The sequence below is a fragment of the Anolis carolinensis genome, chromosome 4 (assembly GCF_035594765.1).
Source record: "Anolis carolinensis isolate JA03-04 chromosome 4, rAnoCar3.1.pri, whole genome shotgun sequence".
In the NCBI taxonomy this organism is placed as follows: Eukaryota; Metazoa; Chordata; class Lepidosauria; order Squamata; family Dactyloidae; genus Anolis; species Anolis carolinensis.
The window spans coordinates 115,497,066-115,511,809 of NC_085844.1; the positions used below are offsets into that span (position 1 = coordinate 115,497,066).

At 40.4% G+C, this 14,744-nt stretch overlaps 1 protein-coding gene across 1 annotated transcript in view; it reads left to right on the top strand.

Annotated features, from left to right (window-relative positions):
• LOC100559144 (serpin B12) overlaps positions 1 to 14,744 on the top strand; it is a 502,967-nt gene that overhangs the window by 346,518 nt on the left and 141,705 nt on the right. The window lies entirely within an intron of this gene.

The following is a 14,744-nucleotide window of genomic DNA, read 5'->3' on the forward strand; positions in this document are numbered from 1 at the left end:
AACAGAATGGCAGGGAGACACTTTGCTCATGGACCAGCTTATTCCCATTTCTGTTCTAGGATTGTATTTTTACAGGCCAAGGTCTTCTTCTAAGTCTAATAATATATTCCTCTTGTGCATGTAATATTGTGGGGGTGAGTCATTCTATAGTTAGGTGTGTGTCTTTAGTCAAACTTCCAGCCAAGTATATAAAACACACCTCCGTTCTAAGCAGATCTCAATGCCAACATTTTCTGGGCTGCCAACCAGAGTCTACTTCCATGCAAAAATTCCAGAAAAAGTCCATTTAACAAATTATGCACACAAAAAACATGTCACTGAAGAAAATGATATGGGAATCTGCATATCATGGCTGTCATCACACCACAAGCTTTACTGGGAAGCTATCTCTTTATATGTGTTGTCGAAGGCTTTCATGATTGGAATCAATGGGTTGCTAGGAGTTTTTTGGAACATAGCCATATAGTCCAGAAAACTCACAGCAATCTCTTTATAGAGAGAAAATAATATCAATGGAAAATAACATCAAAAACCACTTTTGTGTTGAATTGAGGAGGTTTACAGATCACATCTGAATCATGGTCTGAAGGACCCTTATCCCTCCTTTACAATTTACAGACTTACCAGACTAGGTCTTTACAAATGAGAAAATTTGAATATTACCTTCCTAGTTTTTCTGGTGGTTCAAGCGATACATAATTGATCTCTGCAATTTAATAGAAGCAATTAATTGCAGTTTAATATGTGCTATTGCATGTGAGGTTCGTTGCAATACATATTTTCAATTTCAAATAATATATCTTATTAAAGATTGATATTCCAATGGCTCCAACCTTGATGGCAATCTGGGATAATTTAAATCATTAGTCACATTACTTCTTTCAACACTCCTCATTGGCATACTTCAGGGAGGTAAGTGCTATGGAAGCTGGGAAGATTCAAGGATAACAGCTATTCCAGAACTAGGTGCAGATTGTTAATGTTTTGGATTTATAGTCTTCTTAAATCAAGATCTGAAAATCTTAATGGTAGTGTCAACAAAAGCAATGAAGTTTATTTGCAACTGAAGTACAGCAAATGAACTCTGCACCAAAGCACTAGATAGATATGTAATGCAATAACTTATGCTTTGAATGGTATCCACGAAAGAGCCCATAGTAATGCTGTCACTGGATGCTTCCCTAAAGCCTTTGACAGAATTTAGTGGGCTTACCTATTTTAACTGCTTAAAAGAGATCATTATTTTGAAAGCTTCATTTCATTATCCACATTATTTGTAAAACAGTTTCAGGGCAAGTGTATGAACAAATAGCCTTTCATCTTCCCTATGGTAATAAACAAGGTTTTTTTCTTTTCTTTTCTTCGCTGCTTTTTTACAGGGACAGTACAACCCCTTGGAAGTTGACTGGGAGAACCTTCCGAAAGAGATGGGTCTTTAGTTGTGTTTTAAATTCTGATAGTTAGATAGTGATTATTTATGTTATCAGATTAGACAACATTTACTTATTTGCTCTGTTCCTTTAAGTCTTGTTCTAGAGAGTTTTATAGTTTGTATTATTGCTTTATTGTTTTATCAACAGATGTACCTAGCATGTTAAGGGCTAGAAATTCCTTATCTATTTAATATGCTGATGCACTCTCTCTCCCCACCCCTTCACTCTATCCACATTCACTTTTCTTTTTCATTGGTAATACAACATGAAGCTGCTTAAACGTCTTCTGGATAAATTAATAATCCAGAGTCTGGGAAATTCCCTTGTCTCTAAGGAGGTTTAGGAAGATCCTCCAAGTCATCTAGTGACTGAAAATGGTACCGCAGACAATGGGCGTTTTAACTACCGTATATACTCGAGTATAAGCCGACCCGAATATAAGCCGAGGCACCTATTTTACCACAAAAAAACGAGGAAAACATTGACTCCAGTATAAGCCGAGGGTGGTAAATTTCAGAAATAAAAATAGATACCAATAAAATTACATTAATGGAGGCATCAGTAGGTTAAATGTTTTTGAATGTTTACATAAAGCTCAAATTTAAGATAAGACTGTCCAACTCTGATCAAATCATTATTCTCATCTTCTTCAATGTAAATGTGCTTATGTATCCTTTTAATAATAATAGAGTAAAATAATACATATAATAATAATAATACTAATAATAATAATAATCCCCCCCACAGGTGCCACCTTGACGTGGTGGGGGGGCTTAACTGCTCCAATGATCACTGAGGGCTGTGCTGGCGGTAGTGTAACTACCGGCAGGTCCAACCAAGCCAGAGAGGCCTCAGCTGAGGAGCAGAACTAAGAGCACCTAACCCATTAGCATTATGGAGAATCAAACCCAAACGAAGTCTATACTGGCTCGGTCGTCGTCCAGGATGCTGCTGATTCTGGACATCCATCGACAAGTGGGCTACGGAATCATCAAAACCCAAATGAACAGTCACAGAAGCGGCAGAAATATACAATGCCAGAAAACCGCACAATTATTATTATTATTATTGTTATTGTTATTATTATTGTTGTTGTTGTTGTTGTTGTTATTATTATTATTTTATTGTATGACACAGCAAACAAGATAGATATGTTGGATTTCGTTTCACAAAATCACAAGTCGAACTGTCAAGGACAGAACGCCACAAGATCAAAGATAACAGAGTTTATTGGATTTACAGAACTCAAAATGCCCGTAAAAGACAAGGGCTAGGCAACACTGGCCTTAAAAAGCAAAAAGGGGCAAGATAAAACGTTCAAAAGATAAACCGGATTAAACCGGAGTTTAATCCGGACAAAATCAAAACAGCTTGCTTCAGCCTGAGAATAAACAAAACAGAAACTGGTGAACAAAGAGTTCAAAAGAAAGTAACTAATTGGCAGCAGATGCTTCTCTGCTGCCAGCACTATGTTTTGAGTAACTTAGAAGTTACTCCTCCACACAGCAGGCAAGGTTCCAATACAAACACAACAGCCGAGGATTGAAGCAGTAGCGTAGTCCCAGTTCTTTCCGAAGGTCGTAAGGCAGAAGCAGACGTTTGTAGTTCACCAAGTCCAGGTAGGAGAATCCGAGCCCGTAGTCAGTTCAGTCCGTAAATCCAGAGTAGCAGATGGCATCCGTCAAGAAGACGACGGAAGGTCAAAGCTATTGAGATTAAGCAGAGGTTGCACAAACAAAAGCCCACACAATTCCTCCCGCCGTCTGAACCCAAATTCCAAAACAACTTACGTAGTCAGCACACGAAACACACCCGTCTTCAGGAAAACGTCCCACACAGATCCCAAGCGTTCGTCCAGATTACCTTGCCCAACGCAATTTGCAATTGCTCCCAAGCCCCATTTTATGCCAGTTACAAGTCCTCATCACTATCAGCTGCCCTCCTTAACCCGGGCGTTTCCTCATCACTTTCCTCATCAGAGCTGGAACACCTCTGACTACGCCCCACAGCATCCCCAGCTGTGGATCCCGTCCCATCCCTCCAGCTTGTCCATGGGTCTAGTCCTGAAGGTCCCCAATCATCTTCCATCCCATCATTGCCAGTGGCACCCAATTCCTCCCTTACCCGAGTCCAATCCATCTCATCCTCTTCCGAGTTCACCACCTCTTCCTCCATTCTCTCTGTAAACCCCTCAAAAGAATCCTCGTCAGATGGTTCTGCAAAGATATCTCGCAGCCTCTTTCTTTCTCGCTCCTCGAGAGTATCTGACTCTCGAGGAGTCTTACGCCCACGCTTCCCAGTAGCAGAGCCATGAGGCTCAATCATAACACGAACACTTCCCAAGTATTTTCGGATGATGCGTGCAGATCCCAGTAGGGTGGCCTTTTGCAGTTGACAGATCGTAATTTTGTCAATGTCTATTGTTTCCAAATTCCAGCTGAGTTCTTTTGGCATGGCACCCAGTGTGCCCATAACCACTGGGACCACCTGCACTGGTTTCTGCTGGAGTCTTTGAATTTCAGTCTTGAGGTCCTGATAGTGGCTGAGTTTTTCCTGTTGTTTTTCATCAATGCGACTGTCACCTGGGATGGCAACATCGATGATCCAAATCTTTTTCTTTTCCACAACTGTGATGTCTGGTGTGTTGTGTTCCAGAACTTTGTCAGTCTGGATTCAGAAGTCCCACAGTATCTTTGCGTGCTCATTTTCCAATACTTTTGCAGGTTTGTGATCCCACCAGTTCTTTGCTGCTGGCAGGTGGTACTTGAGGCATAAGTTCGAATGAATCATTTGGGCCACATAGTTGTGCCTCTGTTTGTAGTCTGTCTGTGCAATTTTCTTACAGCAGCTGAGGATATGATCAATGGTTTCATCGGTTTCCTTGCAGAGTTTGCATTTTGGGTCATCAGCTGATTTTTCAATCTTGGCCTTAATTGCATTTGTCCTGATGGCTTCTGGGCTGCAGGAGCATCAAACCAAAACGAAGAATCAAACCAAAATGAAGTCTACACTGGCTCGGTCGTCACCCAGGATAAAAAGGACCGCGGTGGATGCTGCTGATTCTGGACATCCATCGACAAGTGGGCTACGGAATCAAAATACAAATGAACAGTCACAGAAGCGGCAGAAATATATAATGCCAGAAAACCGCATAATAATAATAATACATATTATTATTAGCTCTTCAAGCAAAAAAAATAAACTGTGTAGCTTTGCAAGAGCTAATTTTTTAGAAATACTTTCATTTTAATAAAACCTGCCACCTCTTGCTGGTTATAAACATGCTTGTATGCACACAAGATTTTGAAAAAGCAACCTTAATAAGCCTTTCTATAAATCATAGAAGTTGCCTCGAGTATCCCCCAGAGAGATGCATAAAATTATTATTTTGCTGAAGCAAATCACAAGTGTCTCAATAGAGGCTTTAAAAGGGAAAGCCAATATTTTCCTCCTTACACAGGTTTTGCCCTTTGTCCTTTACAGAGACATCGGCAACATGGCACAATTGGAAGTCTTTTACTATTGTAATGAAAGGGAGTGGCATTCAGCAGGCTTACAGTATGAACTGAGTGGGTTGCTGCTATGTACCAAACTCAAGTTTTACAAGTTGGTGTGGGTGTCATTGAAATGATTCTTGTGGGTTTTAAAAGCTAGACTGAAAACAACATTGCAGCAACGAGGAAAGGTAAATGGGTTGAGATGACAGCTACTGAAACATGAACAGGCTAATTCTGCAAGAATGAAGGACAACTGTAGCCAAAGTAGTTGTTATCTTCAAATGGTTTTTCTGAGTTTGAAATATAATGTATGTAAACTCCATTGAGCTCAGTGGGCCTCTCTTCTGCATTCACTTTTTTCAAATGACTGCAGTGCCAGTATTTCAACATTACTACTGCAACTCATGATTTAATTTTCACTTCAAATTTGACTTCAATGCAGCATTTATTAGAAATGTTAGTGCAGCGCTGAGTGCATTGGGAAGGCTGCATCCATGCTTCTGTTTCCCCACCCATATTACAGAATACTCATAATAAGGATTGTGAGCTACTATTTCTGGTTTTCCTTCCTGGCAATCTAAGTAGTATCTCAGGCATCAGCACAGGGATTGGCACAACTGTCTTGTTTGATGAGCATGTGATGCACTTGCAAAAGCGCAATTACTGGGAAGAAATCAGGAAATGTCATTGTTTTAAGTAAAAAGCTCTGCTGCTGATAATTTACAAAAAGCCTGCAAACCCTTGACTCATCGGTTTGTTGAATGAGAATGTTACTTCCTCTAATTTACCTAGAGAGAAACAGAGTGGTGGCGAAGAAAGTAATAAAAAGGATAAACTGCAGGTTGGGAAAAAAACACTGTGACCATGTTTCCTTTAAATATATGACAATCCTCTTAGAAGTCAGCAGCAAAAAAATAAAAATAAAGGGGGGCAGTATGTACACACACCAGACCAAGGAAGCAATGTATCACACAGAATTGTATTACCAGGAACACATTATTTCTGTGGATTACAAAGGCATAAAGAGCTTCTTTTAGAAAAAAAATATAATGGAAAGAATTTTGTAACCAAGGGCTACGCCAACATGTCATTTTCAGGACACTGGAAATGAGATATGCAATGCCCCCTCGTACAGCATGTTCATATTATCTAGTAGAATAGCTGAAGCACACTCCTTGTCCATTTAGTGGCTGAGGGACAGCGAGAGGCATCCAAGCAGCAATGGACAGCAACTAGGACAGTGGTTCTCAACCTGGGGTCCCCAGATGTTTTTGACCTACAACTCCCAGAAATCCCAGCCAGTTTACCAGTTGTTAGGATTTCTGGGAGTTGAAGGCCAAAAACATCTGGGGACGCCAGGTTGAGAACCACTGAACTAGAAGAGAGCTGAAAACTTCCTCCTCCGCTGCACTCCTCCTCCTCTTCTTCCTCGTCCTCCGGCCAAAGCTTTTAGGTTTATGGGAACTCTGCTCTGATATAAGGAGACATAGATCACAATCCATTCACCTTGTCTTCCTCACCTTTGCATGGAGCCAGGAAGATCAAAGATGATGGTTCAGACTCAAACAGTTTCCCATTTCTTCAAGGATCTTCTCCACACCCTTTGGCTGTTAAAATTTCAAAATATCCATTATATCCATTGGATTTGTACCAACAAGAGAGCTCAAGTCAGAATGAATCCAAGAAATGTGGTTGTAAAAGTGCTAAGCAAATATTTTACCGTAGGCTGTTGAGTGTCCTGGATCTCTTTATGTGAGTGAGATTGCATAAAAGAAGGAACAAACTATTGATAAAGTGGTAATGTTTTGCATTTCTGCACATACACCCCTGGTGAACCACACTGGTGCATCAGACGTGGCCAAATATGGTGTGTCATTATTTCTGGTTTCAAAATTGACTGATATTTGGCTGATTTTTCTGCCTTTGCTCAAGTGAGCTGTGGGCTGTTTGAAGGGTAAGGCTGCTGCACTTTGCATTGTAATGTGGGGAAAAATTGGCCAAGAAAATTGTAAATTGGAGAGGTTTGTGGTTCGGGATGTTTTAGGGGCTGTTTTTTGGTGCCTCAAGGGACTCGTGGACTTCACTTTGCCAACCCCTTTAGCAAGATCCAGTAATGGTTGCAGAGAAGGTTTTATATTTGTTTGCTGCTTACACTACCATAGATAAGATGTACCATAGGCTTTTAGCCTATTTTCAATCAAGAATCCACTGGGTTTTCTGCCAATGTTATTCTAGTCACCATCTCAATAACTTCATTGTTGCTACTTCTGTAGAAAATCAGGTGACTGGGTTTGCTTCATACCGTAAGATGGAGGTGTCAGACATATGGCCTCCAGGTGTTTTGAACTTTAGCTTCCATAATTCTTGGTAATTGGACAAGCTGTCTAGGGCTTTTGGGAGTTGGGAGTCTGAAACATCTGGCGGGGCACAAACTTGATATCTCTGCATAAGACATACAAGAATGTGCATGCCTACACTCCATTCCAGAATTCTTTATTTTCCTTATTCGAGAGGTCAACAAGGATGTTAACAGAGTCCCTTGTCAAGGTGACAGGAAAAATCCTAAGTCACCAGGAAACCATAAGAAACCATCAGCACCCTGAGCAAATCTTAATTGGCTCCTTACACATAGCAAAATTTCAGTGTCAGTGACTCTAAACCCCATCATGGAGTGGTCTACTCATGCAAATGCTTCTTGATTAGAATGAGATTAAGGTAATCTTTGAGTAAAGGAACTTTCTGAAAGATACCAGGATTCAAGCTCTGTTCAACCATGAAACTGACTGGGTGACTTCAGACAAATTGCCTCCTCTTAGTCTTCGAGAAAAGCAATGGCAAATTTCCTCAGAATAAATCTTGCTAAGAAAACTCCCAGCTGAGTTGTTTAAAATCTTGGAAGATGATATTGTCAAGGCGAAGCATGCCATATGCCAGCAAATATGGAAAACACAAGAATGGCCATCAGATTGAAAAAATCAATTTATATCTGCATACCCAAAAAGGGAAATGCTAAAGAATGCTCAAACTTTCGTACAGTGGCACTTATTTCCCATGCCAGTAAGGTAATGCTCATGGAGCGAGAGTTGCCAGATGTCCAAGCTGGGTTTAGAAAAGGCAGAGGAATGAGAGACCAAATTGCCAATATCCGCTGGATAATGGAGGAAGCCAGGGAGTTTCAGAAAAACATCTACTTCTGCTTTATTGACTGTTCTAAAGCCTTCAACTGTGTGGATCATAATAAACTGTGGCATGTTCTTGGTGGTATGAGGATACCAAGTCACCTTGTTTGTCTCCTGAGAAATCTGTATAAAGACCAAGTAGCCACAGACCACGGAACAACAGACTGGTTCAAGATTGGGAAAGGAGTACGGCAGGGCTATATACTTTCACCCTACCTATTCAACTTGTATGCAGAACACATCATGTGACGTGCGGGTCTTGACAAATCCAAGGCTGGAGTTAAAATTGCTAGAAGAAACATTAACAACCTTAGGTATGCAGATGATACCACTCTGATGGCTAAAAGTGAGGAGGAGCTGAGGAACCTTATCACCAAGGTGAAAGAAGAAAGTCCAAAAGCTGGGCTGCAGTTAAACATCAAGAAAACCAAGATTATGGCAACCAGATTGACTGATAACTGGCAAATAGAGGGAGAAAACGTGGAGGCCATGACAGACTTTATATTTCTAGGCGCGAAGATCACTGCAGATGAAGACTGCAGCCAGGAAATCAGAAGATGTCTACTTCTTGGGAGGAGAGCAATTGCCAACCTCGATAAAATACTGAAAAGCAGAGACGTCACACTGTCAACGAAGGTCTGCATAGTTAAAGCAATAGTATTCCCCATAGTAACCTATGGATGTGAGAGCTGGACCATAAGGAAGGCTGAGCGAAGGAAGAGAGACGCTTTTGAACTTTGGTGCTGGAGGAAAATCCTCAAGAAGATCCAACCAGTCCATCCTCCAAGAAATAATGCCCGATTGCTCACTGGAGGGAAGGATATTAGAGGCAAAGATGAAGTACTTTGGCCACATCATGAAAAGACAGGAAAGCTTGGAAAAGATCATGATGCTGGGGAAAATGGAAGGAAAAAGGAAGAGAGACCGACCAAGGGCGAGATGGATGGATGGTATCCTTGAGGTGACTGGCTTGACAGGCCGACAGGGAACTCTGGCGTGGACTAGTCCAGGAGGTTACAAAGAGTCGGAAACGACTGTGTGAATGAAGAAGAAGAAAACTCTATGAGAGGATTGCCAGAAGTTGAGTGAACCTGAAAAGCAGATAAGAATAAATAACATCACCATTGTATAAATAATTATTAGTGGTTAGTAACTGGGACATACTGGAACATCTGGAATTAGACAGTGGTTCTAAACCTGGAGTCCCCAGATGATTTTGGCCTACAACTCCCAGAAATCTCTGCCAGTTTACCAGCTGCTAGGATTTCTGGGAGCTGAATACCAAAAACATCTGGGGACCCCAGGTTGAGAACCACTGAAATAGAGAAGCCCCTCTCTCTGCACATCAGAACAAATACTATCAATCAAAACATTGACTATCTTATTCCAGTGAAATTGGCATACCATCAAAGGTAGCTTGACTATGTGTTGAAGATATGGTTTTACAAGGACATACTATTCAATAATATGCAAATTGAAATTAGGGATGTTACACATTGGTTCACCTTGACCCAGCTTCAGCTTTAGTAACATTTACTTGGCTCTGAAGCTGGGGATGTTGTATAAGGATTTTGTTTCTTATTGATTACTCACAGCTAGATAGAGATACAGCAAAGAAATGGAAGAAGGTTGCTTTAGATTTTGATGATTGCGACAAAAGGGATTGGGAAAAAGGTGTTATCTGAGAAATTAAAGTAAAAGAAAGGTAACATTGTTTCCTTTAAATGTCAGACCTCTAAATTTTCCCCTTTGACTTTTGAATATTGGATTGTTAATGGGTTTGATTAAAATGTTCTGTTTAGAAATTTCTAGGCTCCATAGTGTGTCTCTAGGGTCTCCAGAAAAACATCTCTCTAGGAATATCTAGGTCCTCCAGTGCAATTCTAGTCAGCCTCCAGTGGACATTGACCAGAATTGTACTAGAGCACCCAGAAATTTTCTCAGATTAAAAAAAATGTAAGGTTAACTGGAGAAAGATGGACAATGTAAAACTATTATGCATGGATACTGCTGGAGGAAAACAGAGTTTGAAAAAAAAATACATATTTCTTGGATTAAAAAACTTTCCAATGAAGAAACAAATTGTTTCTTTGGCTTCTCTTTTGACATTTTAATATAACGTTTTGAATTTTTACTGCTTAATAAATAAATGTACTATGATATTGATGTTTCAATAAATATATTACTTATTTAAAAACTGGAAACATTAACATTTAAGTGATGTTTCTTTCTTTTCATAGGGACCAGGAAAAAATTGCTTCTGATGGTCAACTTCTGAGTCATAGGACATTTCGTTGTCACTGCAATGGTTTTCTTTTCTATGTTCAATTCTAACTTCATTTTCTGTAACTTCATTATCTCCTCCTTTCCATTTCTCCTTTTTTTCCCTATGCCCTCCTTCACTCATCTGCCACATTTTAAAAAAGGATTTTCAACTCCATTTCTGTGTACACTTTCCTAAAATCCCCCTAGAAATCATAATGGTGCATCATTATTTCAGTCAAGAAGGAACTGAAGGGGATGGAGGTGGCTGACTGTCAAAATGAATGACAGCATAATCAGGTAGCTCCATTCACAATCCACAAAATCAAATGAACGCAATGGCATAACTAAAGCTTTTAGGATAGAAAAGCTAAAAAAGGAACAGCAAGAACTGATCATCTGCATAGTACAGCAGATGGGAGAGAAGATGACAGCACATAATGATGAGCTGGTGAATAACTACACTGGCATCTACAGACAAAAGGAGAGAAAGGGGAAATTTAAACATGAGGACTTTATGGAAGAAAATATGTGCAACATTTAAAAGGGCTTTAGGTCAGATCTCCAAATTTATAGGGCAGCCTTGTTACTACTTGATCAAAACCCAATATGTTAAATGTGGAAAATGAAAGGCTGGCAAGGGCAACAAATGGGGAGGCATTAGAACTGGGAATGTTTTCTTAAGGTGAATTATGAGAGATTGAAGAACTAATACAAAATTTTCAAGGGAAGAGAGAAGACAAGGATCCAATATTTCGAAACACATTCTTACAAGGAATTCTTAAGACATTGGTTTCTGAAAGAGGCATCCAAGCTTTACAGATGAACCAATAGGAAGGGTTGATTCCAAAGTCAGCATCGGGTGAGCAGGTGTAGCATGAGCAAAGGAGAAGGGCCAGATATTTCAGCTGATACATACGGAATTGTTAGTTCTCAGAGAACAGGATCTTTTCTAACTCTAAGAAGAGAAAAAGAGTGAAAAGTAGCACTAACACACACAAAAATAAACAAGATGATCAAGATATATGGTAAAGCAGAAGAATTTTATGAAGTTTTCGTAGAAGAAATTAAGAGAACTAATTCTGAGAACTTTTGACAACATTTTGTTTGGTGGAGACATCTCACAGATTTGAAAATTGGCAACATTAGTAGCCATGCCTGAAGAAAAGGAACATGATATTGAGGACAGGTTGAATTCCTGTAACTGTAATTCTTTGTGATCACCTATGCATTTCCACAAACGAATCTTGTGCCTGCACAGATCCATCCATGAAATGATCCAGAGATGAGCAGCTTTTGGAAGGAACCCTGTCCCTTCGGGTACCAGCATAAATTCCACCAACAGTTCTGGCATGCTTAGTGAGCAAGGGACATGTAGAAAGAGGGAGGGGAAGGTGAGGATGTGAGCACAGATGGCCCCTCAACTGGCAGTTACACGTAAGCAACTTTTCTTCAACTTTGCGATCTCTGTGCTTCACACAAATGAGTGACTAGCTTAACAGGTCAGCCAAGGACAGAGGACAGCATTGCCATTCCAAACACGGATCTATGATTTTATGGCATCTGCCTATGCACTGTATTCAATATGATAGTGCCAGATGAAGGCAAATGGTTGAAGCTGCTCTGCAGACTTCTTGCTAGGAGATTCCTCCCACAGCCACACATTTGCAGTGGCCACTGCCTCCATTTAGTGGACCCATAGTCCTAGCAGGTTAAGATTCTTTGCAAGTTGGTAAGTTGACCATACCAACCTTACATCTAGACAGTTAAGAAAGGAGGAATTATAACCTTATATGTACACTTGTGGGGCTTAACTGGAAATTATTATTCAGGAAAGATAATTTCAGAGTACAGTAGAGTCTCACTTGTCCAACATAAACGGGCTGGCAGAACGTTGGATAAGCAAATATGTTGGATAATAAGGAGAGATTAAGGAAAAGCCTATTAAAATCAAATTAGATTATGATTTTACAAATTAAGCACTAAAACATCATGTTATATGACAAATTTGACAGAAAATGTAGTTCAATGTGCAGTAATGCTATGTAGTAATTACTGTATTTACAAATTTAGCACCAAAATATGATATATTGAAAACATTGACTACAAAAATGCCTTGCATAATCCAGAACCTTGGATAAGCGAGTCTTGGATAAGTGAGACTCTACTGTACTAGTTACACTTTTATCCCTTTTTTGATAGAATATATGTGACTATTACGGGTAAAAAAATAAAATAATTTCAGCACTTCACTCGGCGCAGACAACTGAAGTGCCATAGCTGGGAAGGGGCGGGCATGAGAGCAATAAAAGATTCCTTTTAGTTATGAGGCTTTCTCACAACATTGGAAGCATGGCTATCAAAAATATAATTTCCTTCCTTTCAAAATTCTGAAACTTAGATTTAATTTGGCAGAGATGGCCAGCAAAGAGCACACGAAAGTAGCACTTCACCATGTGCTTCACCTTATGCTCACTGCCACTAGATGCAGCAAAGTCTACTACAGTAAGACTTAATGAAAATTAGGCCAATTCATGGAGGGTTTGCATCAATTATTATAAGTCATGATGGTCACAGAGAGATGGACAGAAAACCTCTAGCTTCAGAGGCGATCTGCCAGGGAGAAATCTACTGACTACATGCAGGCATGGACAACTTTTGAGCTTTTTGGTGGGGCCACTATGGGAAAACAGGATGAAAAAAGTTATTTGAGAGTATGGTGAAGAGATTTTTTCAGTGCTGGTGAATGCCTTTCCCAAAAAAAAAATTGATAGTTTATTTCAATACCAGGTTAAATTCTCCATTTTCCCCAGCCTTTTAATCTGTTTTAGGTTTCAAATGATTTTACACTAAGATTGTTTCAGTTAGTAGGTGGTGTTACTGTTCCTGAAACTTAAAAGTGACTTATTTCCTTTTAGGAAGCTAAGAATTCTGTTAGAGAAGCCTATGAAAAATATCAACACAAGTTATGAGTCATAGGAAATCATTTTCATCTCTGCTGGATGTCCTCACATTTGATATCTTTCCACTTTATCTTGCATATCATATTCCTTCTAATAGTGAATTCAGTAGTCCCTGCAGCAGCCAACAGGGCAGGAAAACAGGATCACCCAGACAAAGTAGTAGTAGCGTCTCCCACAGTCCTAGGGCTCCTAAAGGATGCCTCGCCCAATTAGACTGAAATCAGGCAAAAACCCCAAAAACTCACTAAGCAAGGCCTGTGTGTATGCCCACGTAGGATTATCTCAGAAGAACAGAAACTCAGTAGTAGTTTAAATCCCTCTAATAGTGAGGTAACTATCCTACCTCACATTTAACTATCCTACCCTCAAAGGAAGGATAGTCAGTCAGATTTGATCTATGGACCCAATTAGATGTATCACTAGTCAGTCCTACGCATCTGATGAGCCTGCTGACATGTGTGGGCTACATGTGGCTGCAAGCACTGTCCTAGACAGATCACCATCTATTCAGTACCAAGCTCTGAAGTGAACAGAATGCCCATTTGGCTGAATACATCTGAGTTCATTAGTGTGAGGTATTGCCCCTCCTGACGTGCGACGGGAAGTTGCTGCTAACGGTGAGAGAAAAAAGGTCGAACATTGTGAAAGCCACCCACTGCATGGCTATCACCCTCCTCCCACCAGACTCAAATCAAGGAAGGGCTTCATGAGAACCACCACTCCTCTTGATGTTCCTCCAGCAACAGCAAGGGTGTCTCTCTGGGCAGCTAAACCTGGCAATTCTAACTGGATGGCCCCCCAAGAGGGTCTTCCTCCAGGGGCAAACCAAGAATGGGCAACTTGGAAGTCCCTGAACAGACTCAGAAGTGGAGTGGGCAGATCTAAAGACAACTTGGCAAGGTGGCACTACCTGGAGGAATCCTCCACCTTGTGTGACTGTGGAGCTGAACAAACAACTCAGCACATGTATGCTTGCCCACAATGCCCTGCCTCATGCACGGAGGAGGAGTTGTTTAAAGCTACAGACAATGCGGTTGCTGTTGCCCGCTTTTGGTCCAAAACCATTTAGTTGCTTGTGATTTCTTCTTCTTTTAATTTCCATTATTTGAAATGTATTAGTTGTACAATGCTTTTGACACGAAATAAATAAAGTGTGAGGTCAGCAAATTTGTTTGGTCAGTCACCCTTACAACCGGCTTTCAAACCTTTACACTAAAAAGTAAGTGCTCCAGGGAGATGAAAGGGAGGGCTTACACCAACCCACCACACTTTTTGCATGTGTGGGCAGCTCAAAGCCTGGAGAAGACTATTGTGTCATCACATTTTTCCACTCAAAATGGTGGTGGAGAAACCTGTATTGGGAAAACAGCAATGGGTGGGAAGGTTTAGGGCCCAATTATGTAACCCTTG